At 41.8% G+C, this 19791-nt stretch overlaps 1 protein-coding gene across 3 annotated transcripts in view; it reads left to right on the top strand.

The window, feature by feature from the left end:
• Window positions 1-19791, top strand: part of LOC122935669 (beta-galactoside alpha-2,6-sialyltransferase 1-like) — a 418780-nt gene that overhangs the window by 75692 nt on the left and 323297 nt on the right. The window contains exon 1 of one of the 3 annotated variants that reach the window (XM_044291490.1): window positions 4385-4576. The exons of the other annotated variants lie outside the window; for them this stretch is intronic. The gene's annotated coding sequence lies outside the window, so the exon portion shown is untranslated. Of the gene's footprint in view, window positions 1-4384; window positions 4577-19791 lie in introns of those variants that run through there. 3 annotated transcript variants of the gene reach the window in all.

Below are 19791 nucleotides of genomic sequence, written 5' to 3'. Positions count from 1 at the left end.
TAAATATATGACAATGGACTGTTCCAGTGTTGGCTGACGTGAAGCCTGATTCTCTGCTATGACATGCAGACTGATTCTCTGCTATGACATGAAGCCTGAATCTCTGTTATGGGACCTCTCTCCTCTGTCTGGGTGCCGGGGCCTAAATATCTGACAATAGACTGTTCCTGTGTTGGGTGACGTGAAGCATGATTCTCTGCTATGACATGAAGACTGATTCTCTGCTGACATGAAGCCTGAATCTCTGTTATGGGACCTCTCTCCTCTGTCTGGGTGCCGGGGCCTAAATATATGATAATGGACTGTTCCAGTTTTGGCTGACGTGAAGCCTGATTCTCTGCTATGACATGAAGACTGATTCTCTGCTGACATGAAGCCTGAATCTCTGTTATGGGACCTCTCTTCTCTGTCTGGGTGCCGGCGCCTAAATATCTGACAATGGACTCTTCCAGTGTTGGGTGACGTGAAGCATGATTCTCTGCTATGACATGAAGACTGATTCTCTGCTGACATGAAGCCTGAATCTCTGTTATGGGACCTCTCTCCTCTGTCTGGGTGCCGGGGCCTAAATATATGACAATGGACTGTTCCAGTTTTGGCTGAAATGAAGCCTGATTCTCTGCTATGACATGAAGACTGATTCTCTGCTGACATGAAGCCTGAATCTCTGTTATGGATCCTCTCTCCTCTGTCTGGGTGCCGGGCCGTAAATATCTGACAATGGACTGTTCCAGTTTTTGGTGACGTGAAGCATGATTCTCTGCTATGACATGAAGCCTGAATCTCTGTTATGGGACCTCTCTCCTCTGTCTGGGTGCTGGGGCCTAAATATATGACAATGGACTGTTCCAGTTTTGGCTGACGTGAAGCCTGATTCTCTGCTATGACATGAAGACTGATTCTCTGCTGACATGAAGCCTGAATCTCTGTTATGGGACCTCTCTCCTCTGTCTGGGTGCCGGGGCCTAAATATCTGACAATGGACTGTTCCAGTTTTGGGTGACGTGAAGCATGATTCTCTGCTATGACATGAAGCCTGAATCTCTGTTATGGGACCTCTCTCCTCTGTCTGGGTGCCGGGGCCTAAATATATGATAATGGACTATTCCAGTTTTGGCTGACGTGAAGCCTGAATCTCTGCTATGACATGAAGCCTGAATCTCTGTTATGGGACCTCTCTCCTCTGTCTGGGTGCCGGGGCCTAAATATCTGACAATGGACTGTTCCAGTTTTGGGTGACGTGAAGCATGATTCTCTGCTATGACATGAAGCCTGAATCTCTGTTATGGGACCTCTCTCCTCTGTCTGGGTGCTGGGGTCTAAATATCTGACAGTGGCCTGTTCCAGTGGTGGGTAACATGAAGCCAGATTCTCTGCTATGGGACCTCTCTCCAATTGATATTGGTCAATTTTTATTTATTTTATTTTTATTCATTTCCCTATCCACATTTGTTTGCAGGGGATTTAACTACATTTTACTGCCTTTTCCAGCCCTCTAGCCCTTTCCTGGGCTGTTTTACAGCCTTTTTAGTGCCGAAATGTTCGGGTCCCCATTGACTTCAATGGGGTTCGGGTTCGGGACGAAGTTCGGGTCGGGTTCGGATCCCGAACCCGAACATTTCCGGGAAGTTCGGCCAAACTTCTCGATCCCGAACATCCAGGTGTTCGCTCAACTCTAGTTTTATCCCCTTTTATGCCTGGGGTGCAGTTACAGCACTATTTTGGTGTGCGTGTAACTTTTTGATTACTTGCTATTACACTTTATTTGGGGAAAATGACGTTTTTGTTCATTTTTGCTTAAAACTTTTATTTTTGGGGGGAAAACATTATTTTTTCAGCTTTTTTCACTTTATTTTTTGTCCCACTTTGGGACTTCAACTTTTGGGGGTCTAATCATTTACAATGCATTCCAATACTTCTGTATTGGAATGCATTGGCTGTATGAGTAATACTGTGTGTATTACTCATACAGCTTCCTGCCTGTGAGATCCAGGGGGCTGGATCTCACAGACTCGTCACCGGAAGGCAGCGCAATGCCTTCCTTAGGCATCGCGCTGCCTTCCATGCCATCGGGTCCCCCCTACAGCCCCATGGGGACCAGATGGCACCGCCGCCCGCCGCCGCACCATTGAAAAGCCGCAAACCGCAGGTCTGAATTGACCTGCGGTTTGCGGCGATCGCCATCACAGGGGGGGTCACAGGACCCCCCCGCGCATTTAGCCAAAGTGCACCTTGTTCCGATCACCACCCGCCGGGCTTCGGTGATCGGAAATACACATGACGTAGCGGTACGTCATGTGTCCTTAAGTACCGGGACAACATGCCATACCGGTACGTCATGTGTCCTAAAGAGGTTAAGTAAGGGGGTAGGTAATGACCCAGAGTGCCATTACCACTTCTGTACCCCGCTACTGTCTCCTATATATGCATTTATTTCAGGTCCATCAAAATGTGCCTATCTATTTCTTGTAACTGTTATGCTCAAATGTAATGTACCTGGTTCACCAGAGGTGGCAGCAAACATGGCAGTGCTACTTTGCAGTGGATGGAACCCTTCTTTCCATTCTATACTCCCTCTCTAAGGAGAGGAGGAGACTAGTTAGTTTGTTAGTTAGTTAGAGTAAGTGGAGAGTAACCCCTGCCAAGGGAGGAAGCAGGTCCACGTCCTTGCTGGATGTGACTTGCCTAGCCAGCTAGAGCACCTTCAACTCTGCTGGATATGGAGGCCACAGCTTGGAGCCTCATTAGCCAGGAGGAAAAGTTCCCTGGATTAATCTAGAGTCAGACTACTGTACAGAGAGAGTAGTTGCAACCTAAAGCAGAAAGCAAAGATTCCATTTAAGCCTGTCAGTACAGAAGAGCCAGAGAGCAACAGATGTAGCAGAGATGAGTTTGCCTGCCAGAGTTACTGCTAACTCCTGCTGGAGCCAAGATAAAGTCTGTAAACTGTAGAAGAAACGTTTATTCAAGTAAAGCTGCTATTGAACTTGACACAAAGTCTGGTCTTATTTAATTACTTTCCTTTTGCACCTAACGGTGCTGGCATCACGAACACCAGAGACCCTGCCGCCAAGGCACCTTAACAAAAACCTATTTCACTCAGGGCACCTCAAACACCATCTGGCGGGATTCCCTGGACAAACCGAGAGTACTCTGAAGGAACTGGTGCCATCCTTCCCATCACTGCACACCGGCCCAGGGAGGCTCTGCTAACCATGAGTAAATCAACTACTACCCCCATCGGCCAACTGTGCCTCACGTGTTGCCTTTGCCGACCCAGTCGCTGCACATGGCTGGGGCTCCTGGCGGTTTGACCTTCAACTGCGATCATCATTGTCGTGGGATACCTTCTTTAAGGGCCCACACACAACTGTAGTTGTGGTCCACATTTGATCCACATTTTTTGTGGATCACACCCAGATCCATTCATTTCTATGTCCGCATCTGTATGTCCGTTCCGCAGTCCCACAAACAAGACAGGACATGTCGTATTCTTGTCTATTTTGTGGACAAGAATAAGCAATGTTAAAATGAGTCTGCAAAAAAAAAAAAAGATGTAACATGGACGTCATCCGTATTTTTTGAGGATCCGCGTTTGAATCCGGATCCACTTTTTAATGCGTTTTGCACGCGAGTGAGAAATATCGGCATGTTTGGTACCCAGACCTGAACCCGGACTTCTTCACAGAAGTTCGAGTTTGGGTTAGGTGTTCTGTAGATTTTATTATTTTCCCCTATAACATGGTAATAAGGGAAAATAATAGCATTCTTAATACAGAATGCTTAGTAAAATATCCATTGAGGGGTTAAAAATAATAAACTAATTTAACTCACCCCATCCACTTGGACGCATAGCGGATCTCCTCTTCTTTCTACTTTCTTCAGGACCTGGCTAAAGGACCTTTGATGACGTCACTGCGCTCATCACATGGTCCATCACCATCGTCTCCTGGCAACCATGCGTGAAAATCGCACCGCATCCGCACTTGCTTGTGGATGCTTGCGATTTTCACGCAGCCCCATTCACTTCTGAGGGGCCTGCGTTGCGTGAAAAACGCACAATATAGAGCTTGCTGCAATTTTCACGCAACGCACAAGTGATGCGTGAAAATCACCGCTCATGTACACAGCCCCATTGAAGTGAATGGGTCCTAATTCAGTGCGGGTGCAATGTGTTCACCTCACGCATTGCACCAGGGCAAAATTCTCGCCCGTGTGAAAGGGGCCTAAGGGTTGAAAATAATGAATTTAGCTCATCATAGTTTTATACAAAGTAGCTTCACTTTAAATTTCCATTTTCTTATGAAGTGAGAGTGTTTTGTACCTCCCAGTTCCTGCTTCTGCCTCTCCTCCGATTGTCCATTAAAGTTTCAGTCACTTCTGTGTTTTTCATTGCATCCTTCTCAGTCCTGAATAATATTTTTAGTGTAGAAGAAGCAAATGTCCCTTTAATGTGTCGATAACTTGAAACGTTTAGGCTTATACCATGTTAGCCGATGATAAGGTGAAGAAGAAGGAAAGCAAAGCCCAGAGCATATGATATTACCATTCCAGCAGAGATGACACCCTGAGCCTGGTAAGCACATGTGCTGTCTAGCAGCTGTTGTTTTGTCATGCTATATAGCAGAGGGCAATTTACAACCCGTAGCAGTTTAGCGATTGTGGGACTATAAGTGCAATTTAAACCGTATGCTTATTTTCAGCTCTAGAGATTGTGCAAAACAGGACTGAAAGCTTTCAAATGTATTTGCAAAAGGTTACTTCCACCACATGTGATGTTTCATAATCATTGTTACTATTGCATTTTTGTACACGTTATTTAAAGGGTCAATGAGTTTTCCAAAAACTTTTGATATGTAACAGACCCCCACTGATCCCTAGAATGAAGAGAGAGAAGTGCTCGCATATCCTCTGCAACCAGAGAGCGCAATATGTGAATGCTTCCCTACCCCTTTTGTAGCCCGGCTTCAGCACTCAGACCCCCACCGATCAAAACTTTTGATGTCGCCACAACATATCAAACATTTTTTGAAAACTCATTGACCCTGTAAAATTTCATGTGAAATTAACCCTATTTTGGATTATAGACATGTTTGTTTTTCAATTTTTTTAAATTTTTGCATTTCAAAAGCCATAGCTTTTTACATTTTACGTCGACAGTTGTATGAGGACCTGTTTTTCCTATTTTTAAATGGCACTATTTTGAGGTACATCTAATGTATTGCATAATTTTTAATTTTTAGGGGGAGGGACATCGTGAAAACAGCAGAGCAATTCGACCCTGTTTTTTGGGGTTTTGTTTTTATTGCGTTCACCGTGTGCTATAAGTGACATAACTTTATTGTGCGTGTCAGTACGATGATGCCAATAACAATTATATAGTTCTTTTATTTTCTTTCCCTACTTTTGCACAAAATTTTTTTTTTTTTTCACAGTCAAATCTTTTTTTCACATAGTCATTCTCATTGTATGAGAGTTTGCTTTTTGTGGGAAAAGTTGTAATTTTCATTGGTGCCATTTTGTGCGGCCCGCAAACACTTGAATGGGTCAGCAATCGGCAAGATACGGAGTGGTGTGGAACGGAGTGGAAGCCCGCGGTAACACTATGGAGTGCCATGCCTCCCAATGTACGTTGCAGATCGCGGACCCATTCAATTGAAATTATTCTGCATTTGCAGTGTATTGTGTCAGTTACTTTAAGAACTTACATAATGCCTATTTATCCCTGCCAAAAGGGAAGACCGAATAGAAAGGGATATATGGCAGGCTAGAGGCTGAGTCTTGGGCCCTAAACTGTCTTGGCAACCCCTTGCCGCCCTGTGATTGCATTGTGAGAGACAAAGCCACTTCCCTTTCTGTAACCACTTAGATGCTGTGGTCAGTACTGACCGCAGCATATAAGGTGTTAAACTGCTGGATTGTATAGGGGCTGTATAATGTAGCTTCGGGCCCGACTCCTGCTTCTTAAAAGGGTTGTCACACTTCAGGAAATGACATTTATCATGTAGAGAAAGTTAATATAAGGCACTCACTAATGTCTTGTGATTGTCCATATTGCTTCCTTTATGTACTAGATTCATTTTTCCATCACATTATATGTTGCTTCTTTCCATGGTTACGACCACCCTGTAATCCAGCAATGGTGGTTGTGCGTGCACAATACAGGGAAAAGCACAGGCCTCTTTGGTGGCTTGGACCATGAGAGTAGGTATAGTCCAGTATTTTTAGTGTGCAAGCACGACCACCTCTACTGGATTGCAGGGTGGTCGTAACCATAGAAACAAGCAGTTTATAACTTGATGGAAATATTAATCTAGCCAGTAGTGTTGATCGAGAATGCTCGGCCGAACAGCAGTTCGGCTCGAGCATATTGCAGTGTTCAGCTGAATACTGTGTATGCTCGAGCACAATTGAACATAATGAAAATCAATGGGAAACCCGAGCATTAAACCAGGCACCCCCTTCTCTGAAGAAGAGAGGGTGTCTGGTTCACAGAAAAAGGTTAGGAATTGATGGAAACACCACCGAAATGGTGTGAAAACAGCATGGAAAGGATGTCTGGATGTATCTTGGACTCCCATTACCTATGACATACAATAGACAACCACACAAAGGCTATGTGCCAAAAGCCGGGTATGTGCAAGCCAACAATAATGCCAGATACAGTATTCCAGCAAGTGTCAGATACAGTCAGCACACCTTACAATGGCAGCCTTGTGCACTATGAGACATTCAAAACCAGCTCTCATCGGACTAAGAGATAGTTAGGCTAGTTTCACACTATTGGCAAGTGAAAAGCCTGTCGGATCCGTCCTGCCGCTAGTTCACATGTTCCCCCGCCCGGACTGCCGCTCCGTCCCCATTGACTATAATGGGGGCAGGGGCAGAGTTCCAGTGGCAGCACGGCGAGAGGCAGCCGGACTAAAAGTACTGCATGCAGTATTTTTTGTCCGCCCCCGCTATAGTCAAAGGGGACGGAGCGGCAGTCCAGGGGCACACGTGAACTAGTGGCAGGACGGATCCGATAGGCTGTTCACCCACTGGAACAGCCTGCTGGAATCCCTTGCGACTAATGTGAAAGTACCCTAAGCCTAAGTACCCTAAGTACCCTACCCTAAGAGTTGCTTCATAACTGTCATGACTCATGAACAGCGCCATCTATTGGTTTCATAGACTTATGACAAGACTATGAAACCAATAGATGGCGCTGTTCATGACTCATGAACAGTGCCATCTATTGGTTTCATAGTCTTTTTTTTTAATACATTTTATTAGGTTTTGATAATTTGCAAATTTACATTCAAAGGTACATATTGGATCAAATTACAGGTCATATTACTTTTTTACAGATATGTGCAGTAAAAACAAATATAAAACACATATAAACAGTGCAATAATCCTTTCCCTAAACATTTCCCTTCCCCCCTAACCCTCCCCCTTCTATACAAGTGATGTGGTTTAAAGTTTTCTTTTTATTATAGGTATTCCTGGAGGTGTAACTAATTTTGGAGTTCATGTGGATTTATTGTCATGTAGTCTCATGGTAGTGCGTCTTTATGTAAGGATTGATGATGCTTTATATGTTATTTGGTTTCATGGTCTTATGACAAGACTATGAATCCAATAGATGGCGCTCTTCATGAGTAGTGTAGATCGCGAATATTGTAATCGTGAATTTTTATCGCAAATTTCCTATGCAAGTGGTTTTTCAGCTGAAAAACAAGGCAGATTCTGCTCATTTGCACGTCTTTCCCATATGGCCATGTTTATGGAAATGAGTTTACATGACAAAACTGTATAGAAAGGTTATTAAATATTATGCTAGGGCAATCAGAAAACTTTTTGTCACCCTAATAATAATGATATAGGTGCGCAGGTCCACCCAAGCCATCCAACATATGAGGCTAAGGGTACTTTCACACTTGCGTTAAACATTTCTGGTATTGAGTTTCGTTCTAGGGGCTCAATACTGGAAAAAAAACTGACCAGTGTTATCCTAATGCATTCTGAATGGACCAATCCGCTCAGTATGCATCAGGATGTCTTCAGTTCAGTCACTGTACGGTTTTTGGGCGGAGAAAATACTGCAGCATGCTGCAGTATTTTCTCAGTCCAAAATTCAGTAACATTTGCTGGAATGCCGGATCTGGCATTATTTTACATTGAAATGCATTAATGCAGGATCTGGCCCCAAGTGTTCTGAAAAAACGTTTTTCAGGATGACAACTGGAGAGACTGATCCGGTATTGCAATGCATTTGTGAGATGGATCCGCATCCGGATCTGTCTACAAAAGGTATCCGTTTGCATACAGATTGCCAGATCCGGCAGGCAGTTCCGGCGACAGAACTGCTTGCCGGAATCCAGCAATGCAAGTGTGAAAGTACCCTAACTGGCTCTCAGTCAGATGAGAACTGGTTTTGAATGTCTCATAGTGCACAAGGCTGCCATGGTAAGGTATGCTGACTGTATCTGTCTCATGGATAGATTGTTGGCTTGCACATACTCAGATTTTTTTAGATGAAAAATCAGGCGTACCTGGCTTTATAAATAAGCCTCATAGTGTACCCAAATATTTAAGCCCAGGCACTTTAAAAGTGGAGGTACTCTTTAAAGGGTTTCTATCACCAGAAATACTGTTATGTAGCTGACTGACATTAGCGATGCGCCCATGTCAGCACTACATAACAGTATGTTTCTAATGTTAGTCCCTGCAGCCGTTTTTGCTAAAAAAAAAAGCACTTTTATTATATGCTAATGAGCCTCTAGGTGCTATGTGGGCGTAAAATCAGCACCTAGAGGCTCCGTCCACTCACTCTGTATTCCGCCCAGGTCCAGTGTTGTGCCCGCCCAGCTCCTCTTGATTGATGCCACTGTTCCCTGCATCGTTGGCGAAATCCCCCGCCTGCGCCGTTCACTTCTGTCTTCGGCGCAGGCGCAGTGAGTGAATGATGCGATCCTGGTGCCGGCTTCCTCACTGCGCCTGCGCCGACTACGTCACAGTGAGGAAGCCGGCATCATGAGAGCGGCCTTCACTCACTGCGCTTGCGCCGAAGACCAAAGTGAACGGCGCAGGCACGCAGGATCGCATCATTCACTCACTGCGCCGAAGACAGAAGTGAACGGCGCAGGCGGGGGATTTCGCCAACGATGCAGGGAACAGTGGCATCAATCAAGAGATGCTGGGCTAGCACAACACTGGACCTGGGCGGAATACAGGGTGAGAGGACGGAGCCTCTTGGTGCTGATTTTACACCCACATAGCACCTAAAGGCTCATTAGCATATAATAAAAGTGCTTTTTTAACAAAATCGGCTGCAGGGACTAACGTTAGAAACACACTGTTATGTAGTGCTGACATGGGCGCATCGCTAATCTCAGTCAGCTACATAACAGTATTTCTGGTGATAAAAACCCTTTAAAGAGTACCTCCACTTTTAAAGTGCCTGGGCTTAAATATTTGGGTACACTATGAGGCTTATTTATAAAGCTAGGTACGCCTGATTTTTCATCTAAAAATATCTGAGTGCGCTTATGCGACTTTTGTGTCTTCGCCAATTTCTCATGAGTTCCATTTTCTAGACTTTATACATCTGATCTAGAACACAGCTTCCTTCCTGTCTGGCCAAATTGCTAGTTTTTAAGGTGGCAATACATTTATTACAACATCCATATCTAGGCTGCAGAAAACATACAAATCACAGATGTTAATACATTTATGTCCAAGTGTTGCGTCTTAGCTGTATATTAACCCCTTCAATACCAGATGTTTTTTTTCTTGTTTTTTTTTTTCGTTTGTGTTTTCATTTTTCTTCCCAGTGTTCACTGAGCCATAACTTTTTTATTTTTCCTTTCACATAGCCATATGAGTGCTTGTTTTTTGAGGGAAAAGTTGTACTTTCTCATGCCAAATGGGGAGAAAATTCCAAATGGGGTGGAATTGGAAAAAAAAACTAATTCCGCCACAGTTTTACAAGTTTTGTCCCTATGGTGTTCCCTATGTGGCAAAACTGACCTGTGCCCTTCATTCTCTGGATCAGTACGATTACAAAGATACCACAATTGTGTAGGTTTTTGTGTTTAAATACTGACAAAGGAAAAACTTTGAACAAAAATATGTATATATTTTTTTTTGCATTGCCATATTCTGACCCCCATAACTTTTTAATAGTTAAGTCTACCGAGCTCATTTTTGCAGGATGACCTGTAGTTTTTATTGATACCATTTTGGATTGTGTGTGACTTTTTTATCACATTTTATAGTTTTTTTGGGGGGTAAGTGAAGCTATGAAAAAATGGTGAATTGGACATTTAGATTTTTTATTCCATTACGCCATTCGCTATATGGGATAAATATTGCTATATTTTAATAATACGGGCGTTTTTGGACGCCGCAATAGGCCCCACAGCAAATTATGTGACTGCCCCCCCTCCTTACCCAAGAAACTCCTCGTGTGCAACCCTGTTCAGTTCCCCACCATAGCTGTAGTGTTTGAATTTGATGTTGCGGCATTAACATTAACCTCTTAAGGACCGAGCTCATTTTCACCTTAAGGACCATGCCATTTTTTGCAAATCTGACCAGTGTCAATTTATGTGGTGATAACTTTAAAACGCTTTGACTTATCCAGGCCATTCTGAGATTGTTTTTTCGGCACATATTGTATTTCATGACACTGGTAAAATTAAGTAAAAAAATAAATTTTTATTTATAAAAAAATACCAAATTTACCAAAAATTTGTAAAAAATTGCAAATTTCCAAGTTTCAATTTCTCTACTTCTATAATACATATTAATACCTCCAAACATAGTTATTACTTTACATTCCCCATATGTCTACTTCATGTTTGCATCATTTTGGGAATGATATTTTATATTTTGGGGATGTTACAAGGCTTAGAAGTTTGGAAGCAAATCTTGAAATTGTTCTGAACTTTTCAAAAAACCAATTTTTAGGGACCAGTTCAGGTCTGAAGTCACTTTGTGAGGCTTATATAATAGAAACCACCCAAAAATGACACCATTCTAGAAACTACACCCCTCAAGGTATTCAAAACTGATTTTACAAACTTTGTTAACCCTTTAGGTGTTCCACAAGAATTAATGGAAAATAGAGATACAATTTCAAAATTTCACTTTTTTGGCAGATTTTCCATTTTAATAATTTTTTTCCAGTTACAAAGCAAGGGTTAACAGCCAAACAAGACTCAACATTTATGGGTCTGATTCTGTAGTTTACAGAAACACCCCATATGTGGTCGTAAACCACTGTACGGGCACACGGCAGGACACAGAAGGAAAGGAATGCCATACGTTTTTGAAAGGCAGATTTTGCTAGACAGTTTTTTTTTTACACCATATCCCATTTGAAGCCCCCTGATGCACCCCTAGAGTAGAAACTCCATAAAAGTGACTCCATCTAAGAAACTATGGGATAGGGTGGAAGTTTTGTTGGTGCTAGTTTAGGGTACATATGATTTTTGGTTGCTCTATATTACACTTTTTGTGAGGCAAGGTAACAAGAAATAGCTTTTTTGGCACCGTCTTTTTTTTTGTTATTTACAACATTCATCTGACAGGTTAGATCATGTGGTATTTTTATAGAGCAAGTTGTCACGGACGCGGCGATACCTAATATGTATACAATTTTTTTATTTATGTAAGTTTTACACAATGATTTCATTTTTGAAACAAAAAAAATATATTTTAGTGTCTCCATAGTCTGAGAGCTATAGTTTTTCAGTTTTTGGGCGATTATCTAAAGTAGGGTCTCATTTTTTGTGGGATTAGATGACAATTTTATTGGCACTATTTTGGAGTGCATATGACTTTTTGATCGCTTTTTTTACACCGTTTTTTATTTTAATTTTTTTGCGGTGTTCACCTGAGGGGTTAGGTCATGTGATATTTTTATAAAGCCGGTCGATACGGACGCAGCGATACCTAATATGTATACTTTCTTTTTATTTATGTAAGTTTTACACAAAGATTTCATTTATGAAACAAAAAAAATTATGTTTTAGTGTTTCCATAGTCTAAGAGCCATAGTTTTTTCAGTTTTTGGGCGATTATCTTGGGTAGGGTATTATTTTTGCGGGATGAGATGACAGTTTGATTGGCGTTATTTTGGGGTGCATATGACTTTTTGATCGCTTGCTATTACACTTTTTGTGATGTAAGGTGACAACATTTTTTTATTTAGCACAGTTTTTATTTTTTATTTTTTACGGTGTTCATCTGAGGGGTTAGCTCATGTGATATTATTGTAGAGCTGGTCGATACGGACCTAATATGTATACTTTTTTTATTTATGTAAGTTTTACCCAATAATATCATTTTTGAAACATCATGTTATAGTGTCCCCATAGTTTTTTTATTTTTTGGGCCATTGTCTCATGTAGGGGCTCATTTTTTTGCGGGATGAGGTGACGGTTTGATTGGTACTATTTCGGCATACATGCGACTCCTTTGATCACTTTTATTACCTTTTTTGGGAAGTAAGGTGGGCAAAATTTCGATTTTCTGATAGTTTTTATTTTTTTATTTTTATGGTGTTCTCTGTGCGGGGAAAGTAACATGACCGTTTTATAGATCAGGTCGTTATGCCTTTAGCATAGATCTGTTCAGCACCATGGACAGCAGGACGCCTGAGAAGGCGTCCTGTTGCCATGGGAACCTTCCCCGTCTGCCACAACTGAGCAGACGGGGAAGAGGAAGGAGGGGAGCTCCCTCCCTCTGTCCCCCCATCCATCTGGGGGCTGCAAAGGCACAGCAGCCCCCCGATGGCAGAGGGAGGGAGCTCCCTGACTTAACCCTTTCCATACTGCGGTCCGTACAGACCGCTGTATGGAAAGGGTGAAACGGCTGACATCGCAGCGATCTCAGCCGTTTATACCAGAGTGTCAGCAATGTGCTGACACTGTGGTACCACTGACCACCAATGAATATTCAGCGGGAGGCAGGCGGGGGATCGCGATCCCGCCTGCCGCACCGCCCGCCTCCCGCAACTGTCAGCACGGCCCGCACCGCCCACAAACCGCCCCCCTGCACCCCACCGACATAAAATCATTCAGAGGTGCAGGAGGGGGGGGGGGGGGTTAAAAAAATTGACTTTGGCCATTTTTACGTTTCTGATCCTTGCGGTCAGGGACCGCAGGGATCAGAAACTACAGAAATCGCTGCAAACCGCAGGTCTGGATTGACCTGCGGTTTGCAGCGATCGCCGATAGGGGTGTCACAGGACCCCCCTCGGCATTGACCCTGGGCACTCAGCGCTGTCACCATGTCTGCAGACATGGTGACAGTTTAATGCCAGGACGAGTATACTCGTCCTGGTGCGCTAAGTACCGTTGCTCCAGGACGAGTATACTCGTCCAAGGTCCTGAAGGTGTTAAGGCATTAAATAACATTATGCAACAAAAACAATATGCAAGTACCCTGTTCTTGGGTACTGCATCTGCAACTCTGATAAAGTTTCATCAGCAGAAAAGGCTTCAATTTTCATGACAGTATCGAAATTGGACCTCCACTGATTGGCAAAAGGTGGCTTTCTCCGATGATTCACGTTTTCTGCTTCATTGAACAGATGGACATTTGCATGTCAGACGAGAAACATCAGAGAACAATATTTCATTATTGTATACCCAGGACACGTAGAGGCATTTATTATTGTATTTTACATTTAGTCATTAGACTACAGGTTGCCTACTCTTGACGTGCACTTATTTATTTTGTAATCTTATTTTGTAGTAAAAATTAACTTTTATTTGTTAAATTTAATAAATTGTGAAAACTAACAATGACCTACTCAAATTATAGGTTTAAAACTCTCACCAGTGGGCCTGGGTGATGTTACAGTCGATATATATTAGTCTACTGACGGCCGTTTGGCAATGGCAACTGTGACTTTTTCCAGCTGGCTGTTTGCCTCTTATGTGCTGGAATGGGTATTAATGTCCACTATTTTGCAACAGTTGTTTGCAACATTGTCAGCAGGCCGTTCAGTATTGGTGCCTGTTGGCACTGAGTTATTATGTTGGTGATAGTGCTAGTGCTGCGGTGACTGCCTTCTACCTGTCCTATCACTTGGATTTATTCAGTACGTTCTCATTACAGCACCATCCCTCGCTGTGCTGCTTTCTATTGGTGACGCAGTCACTAGCTACTATATAACCTTGCTATTCAGCAGCTATCACCCTCATAATAGGTCCACTGCGATCTAAAATCTTAAACGCTGCCCCCCGACATGTTTCGCCATAGATATGGCGTCCTCAGGGGATCGGGCAGTCTATGAGGAGAGTGGCGTTGCCGGGTGTATTTTAAACCTCCCACTGGTATGACGCGATATTTTCAGGCATAATTTGAGTAGGTCATTGTTAGTTTTCACAATTTATTAAATTTAACAAATAAAAGTTAATTTTTACTACAAAATAAGATTACAAAATAAATAAGTGCACGTCAAGAGTAGGCAACCTGTAGTCTAATGACTAAATGTAAAATACAACATCAGAGAACAAACACTCTGCAACCATTGCTGGAAGAACACAAGCTGGTAGTGGTGGCATTATGGTCTGGGAAATGTTTCTGTGGTATTCTCTTGGCTCACTCATCCATGTGGAAGACACTCTCAACCATTTTGGCTATGAATAAATCCTTGCAGATCACATACACTCATACATGCTGATTGTCTTCCCTGGGACATAAGGGTCTTCCAGTAAGACAATGTGTAGTACCACAGACCTGCGAGTATTTGCAATTGTGTTATGTATTGTTAATATAATTAGTTTTCTGCTGGGCTGGCCCTACTTTATGCCAGAAGGGGGAGTTTGAGTCTAGACAGAGAGGAGATAGGAAGCACAGGCCAGAGCTCATACTCAAAAAGACCATAACCGTTCTCATGTAAGACCTTTACTCCAGGAAGAGTGCCAGAGTGAAGAACACTGTTTAAAAAGAACTTCAGTTTGCCTAGACAGCAGAGTGTTCATTAAAACCGAAGCAGAAATTGATCCTGCTGCAGGTGAGGGACTATGGCTCAGATAGTCATCACCTAGACCTTTTCCAGGCCAATCAAACAGCACGGCTGTATCATTCCATGGACACCTATATATTCAGAAGTCCCTGCAAGTGCCATTCAACTGGCACCTAGCCATCTACCATATCTCATTACCTGGTGACTGAAACTGCACTTTGAATCAACTACTGCTGGACATGCCATAAGTTAATACTGTTTACTTCTGGCCTGATTTTACAAACTAGAGATTGGCGTGGTATTAAAAAACAGGAAGTGCTCAACCCCATATGCAGTGGTACATCTATACCGGGGGGAAGATCCTGCACTTGTGGTCCACTGCTAATGGCAATCCTCAGCAAAAATGCGTACAATGGAGGATGCCTGCAGCGGACAACAAGTACCACAATGGACATCCTACACAGGATAGCAAATGTGTGGACGTGATAAACAGTAAAAATAATATAACAAAAACCAAAAAGTGCACTCTTTTTTTTTTTTAATCTTTCTTTATTTTAATTTTATAAAAACATATACATTTATACTCAAATCACCAAAATTGAACAATGATAAAATCCATATTACAAATTAATTATTATAACTTTTTCCTATTTTTTCCCACCCACCACCCCAAGGGAGAGGGACGAAAAAAAAAATAAAAAAAAAAACTTCCAAGCCCTATTATAGCCATTTTTTCCACATTTCCTCGAGTTTTTTTTTTTTGATATAGCATTCAGTAACCCGTTCCACTTTAATCAAGTTAACAACTGCTTCTTGCCTTTGTCCTACTGTCGGGGGATCTTCTTTTACCCAATTCCTCAATATAAGGAGTCTAGCTTGGAAAAGTACTTTACCCAGGACCAATCGTGTCTCTTTATTTAACTTCAGATGTTCGGTTGCTCCTAATATACAAACTACTGGATCTTCAGACACTTGGACCTCCAAAAGTACTGATTCTATCTCAGCTATTTCTTTCCAATATCTAAACAATCTAGGGCATCTCCAGAAACAGTGTATTAGGTCTGCTTTCTCTCCCCTGCATTTTGGGCACTTATCTGAGGCTCTCACGCCCATTCTCTTTAACATCCAAGGGGATCGATGTAATCTATGCACTATGAAAAACTGTGATATCTTATGTGAGCCCCTATCCAACACCATAGTATAACTTCCTAGGGCATCTTTCCATTTCTCTTCCATAAAAAATTGTAATTCTTTTTCCCATTTTTTTCCGGCAAGTATTGTAATCAGATTTTTTTGTAGTTGTTCCTTTTTTTTCCTCTCCATTGGTAAATTTGTATAATCTATCTGATTGTTCCTTTTTATATTTGTCTACCTGCACCTCTGTCCTCAACGCATCCTTGAGCTGGAAGTATTTATAGAAATCATTTTGGGGGATCCCAAACTCCCTAACCAGTGTACTGAAGTCCTTCAGTTTATCTTCCTCGAATATCTGGCCTAGATACTTCATCCCCCTTCTTTCCCAATCTATATAAGTCCTAATCGTTTGGAATTCCTTTAAATTAATTTTTTTCCAAATAGGTGTATAGTGCAAAAAACCTTTACTCTCTAATATTTTTTAAATTTCCACCCATACACACTCCAGTGAATTAAATATTCTATTTGCTGTATTCTTTTTCCCTAGTGTGCCTGCTTCCAATACCTCTAAGTGATTCCAATCCTCTCTCCAACCCAATTTATTTAGTCCCTGCCTTCCCACTAATCCATTCAAATTACCTTTTATCTGACTATATTGTGTTACTAAATAGTAGAAAAAACAGTTTGGGACAGCTAGTCCACCCTCTCTTACTGGGAGCTGAAGCACTTCTTTTTTTATCCTAGGGATAGCACCCTTCCAAATGAAATCCCCCATTATGCTATCGAGTAACCTAAAAATCTTCTGCGGTAGTCTCAATGGGGCATTTTGTAGAACATAAAGTATTTATGGGTGGAGAACCATTTTTATTAGATCTACTCGACCCTGAATTGACAAAGGTAATCTTTTCCAAATATGTATTTTGGTTCTAAGTTAATTTATTTTGGGGAGTACATTTACCTTTGAATATCTAAATATTTAAAACTCTCGTGTTTTTCAAGCACGTATACCCTTACATCCCCCTGTGACTGGGCATCTCCTAATCTCATCATATGAGATTTCCCCCAGTTAATATTTAAACCAGAAAATAAACCAAATTTATCTACAAACCGGATTCCAAAAAAGTTGGGACACTAAATAATTTGTGAATAAAAACTGAATGCAATGATGTGGAGATGGCAAATGTCAATATTTTATTTGCAATAGAACGTAGATGACAGATCAAACGTTTAATCCGAGTAAATGTATTATTTTAAAGGAAAAATAAGTTGATTCAAATTTTCACGGTGTCAACAAATCCCCAAAAAGTTGGGACAAGTAGCAATAAGAGGCTGGAAAAAGTAAATTTGAGCATAATGAAGAGCTGGAAGACCAATTAACAATAATTAGGTCAATTGGCAACATGATTGGGTATAAAAAGAGCTTCTCAGAGTGGCAGTGTCTCTCAGAAGCCAAGATGGGTAGAGGATCACCAATTCCCACAATGTTGCGCAGAAAGATAGTGGAGCAATATCAGAAAGGTGTTACCCAGCGAAAAATTGCAAAGACTTTGCATCTATCATCATCAACTGTGCATAACATCATCCGAAGATTCAGAGAATCTGGAACAATCTCTGTGCGTAAGGGTCAAGGCCGTAAAACCATACTGGATGCCTGTGATCTCCGGGCCCTTAAACGACACTGCACCACAAACAGGAATGCTACTGTAAAGGAAATCGCAGAATGGGCTCAGGAATACTTCCAGAAACCGTTGTCAGTGAACACAATCCACCGTGCCATCCGCCGTTGCCAGCTGAAACTCTACAGTGCAAAGAAGAAGCCATTTCTAAGCAAGATCCACAAGCTCAGGCGTTTTCACTGGGCCAGGGATCATTTAAAATGGAGTGTGGCAAAATGGAAGACTGTTCTGTGGTCAGACGAGTCACGATTCGAAGTTCTTTTTGGAATTCTGGGACGCCATGTCATCCGGACCAAAGAGGACAAGGACAACCCAAGTTGTTATCAACGCTCAGTTCAGAAGCCTGCATCTCTGATGGTATGGGGTTGCATGAGTGCGTGTGGCATGGGCAGCTTGCATGTCTGGAAAGGCACCATCAATGCAGAAAAATATATTCAGGTTCTAGAACAACATATGCTCCCATCCAGACGTCATCTCTTTCAGGGAAGACCCTGCATTTTTCAACAAGATAATGCCAGACCACATTCTGCATCAATCACAACATCATGGCTGCGTAGGAGAAGGATCCGGGTACTGAAATGGCCAGTCTGCAGTCCAGATCTTTCACCTATAGAGAACATTTGGTGCATCATAAAGAGGAAGGTGCAACAAAGAAGGCCCAAGACGATTGAACAGTTAGAGGCCTGTATTAGACAAGAATGGGAGAGCATTGCTATTTCTAAACTTGAGAAACTAATCTGTTGAGTGTTGTAAGAAGAAGGGGAGATGCCACACAGTGGTGAAAATGGCCTTGTCCCAACTTTTTTGGGATTTGTTGACACCATGAAATTCTGATTCAACATATTTTTCCCTTAAAATGGTACATTTTCTCAGTTTAAACTTTTGTTCCGTGATTTATGTTCTATTCTGAATAAAATATTAGAAGTTGGCACCTCCACATCATTGCATTCAGTTTTTATTCACAATTTGTATAGTGTCCCAACTTTTTTGGAATCCGGTTTGTATTATATCTATTACTCTATTAAACTGATCCCCAGTGTTATACATAAATAATAAAATATCATCTGCATACATTAATAATTTTTCGTCTCCTCCCGCATATTGAAAACCTTTAAACTCCCTATCATTTCTTATTATACTTGCCAGGGGCTCGATTGCAATAGCAAATAGTAATGGGGAGAGAGGGCATCCCTGCCTAGTGCTCCAATGTAGGGCAAGAGGCAGGTACAAGCTCCTGTCCACCATCACCCTAGCCCTCGGGTGGGAATATATAAGCTGTACCCATCTTATAAATCCCTCCCCTATACCAACTCTTTTCAGAACTGCCCACAAATACTCCCATTCAATACAATCAAATGCCTTTTGAGCATCTAGTGAAAGTATAGCTTTCTCACCTGTTTCTATTCTGTTAGCCTCAACATTAAGGAATAACCTTCTTATATTTGAATATATCGTTCTACCGGGTATAAAACCAGTCTGATCTTCATGAATTATAACTTTGATCACTTTAGAGAGCCTATCTGCCAAGACCTTTGCCAGAATTTTAACGTCCATATTTAACAAGGATATTGGTCTATATGACCCAGGGTCTAATTGTTCTTTACCCTTTTTTGGAATTAATGTTATAATTGCCTCTTTTATAGAATTCAGTAAGTCCCCTATTTTTTGAGCCTCACACAGTGTTGTTTTTAGTTCTGGTATTAACACCTGGGAGAATGTTTTATATATTTCAAATGGAAGGCCGTCACACCCTGGTGTTTTTTCGGGTTTCACTTTACCCAGAACCTCATTTATTTCTGCCGTCGATATTTCTTTTTCTAAATATTCCTTTTGGGCCTGAGATATCTCTCTCAAAGCAATCTGGTCTAAATATAGATCCAAATCTTGTTTCGAGTATTGTACCCTAGAGTTATAAAGTTCCTGGAAATATTCCAGAAAAACCTTTTTAATTCCTTCAGGGGAACTAATAATTTTATCCATTTTATCTCTAATCACCCCTATCCAGGATTTCTC

The sequence above is a fragment of the Bufo gargarizans genome, chromosome 4 (genome assembly GCF_014858855.1).
Source record: "Bufo gargarizans isolate SCDJY-AF-19 chromosome 4, ASM1485885v1, whole genome shotgun sequence".
Classification (NCBI taxonomy): Eukaryota; Metazoa; Chordata; class Amphibia; order Anura; family Bufonidae; genus Bufo; species Bufo gargarizans.
The sequence above is the reverse complement of the archived record's forward strand: the minus strand, read 5'-3'. Positions and strand labels throughout refer to the sequence as shown.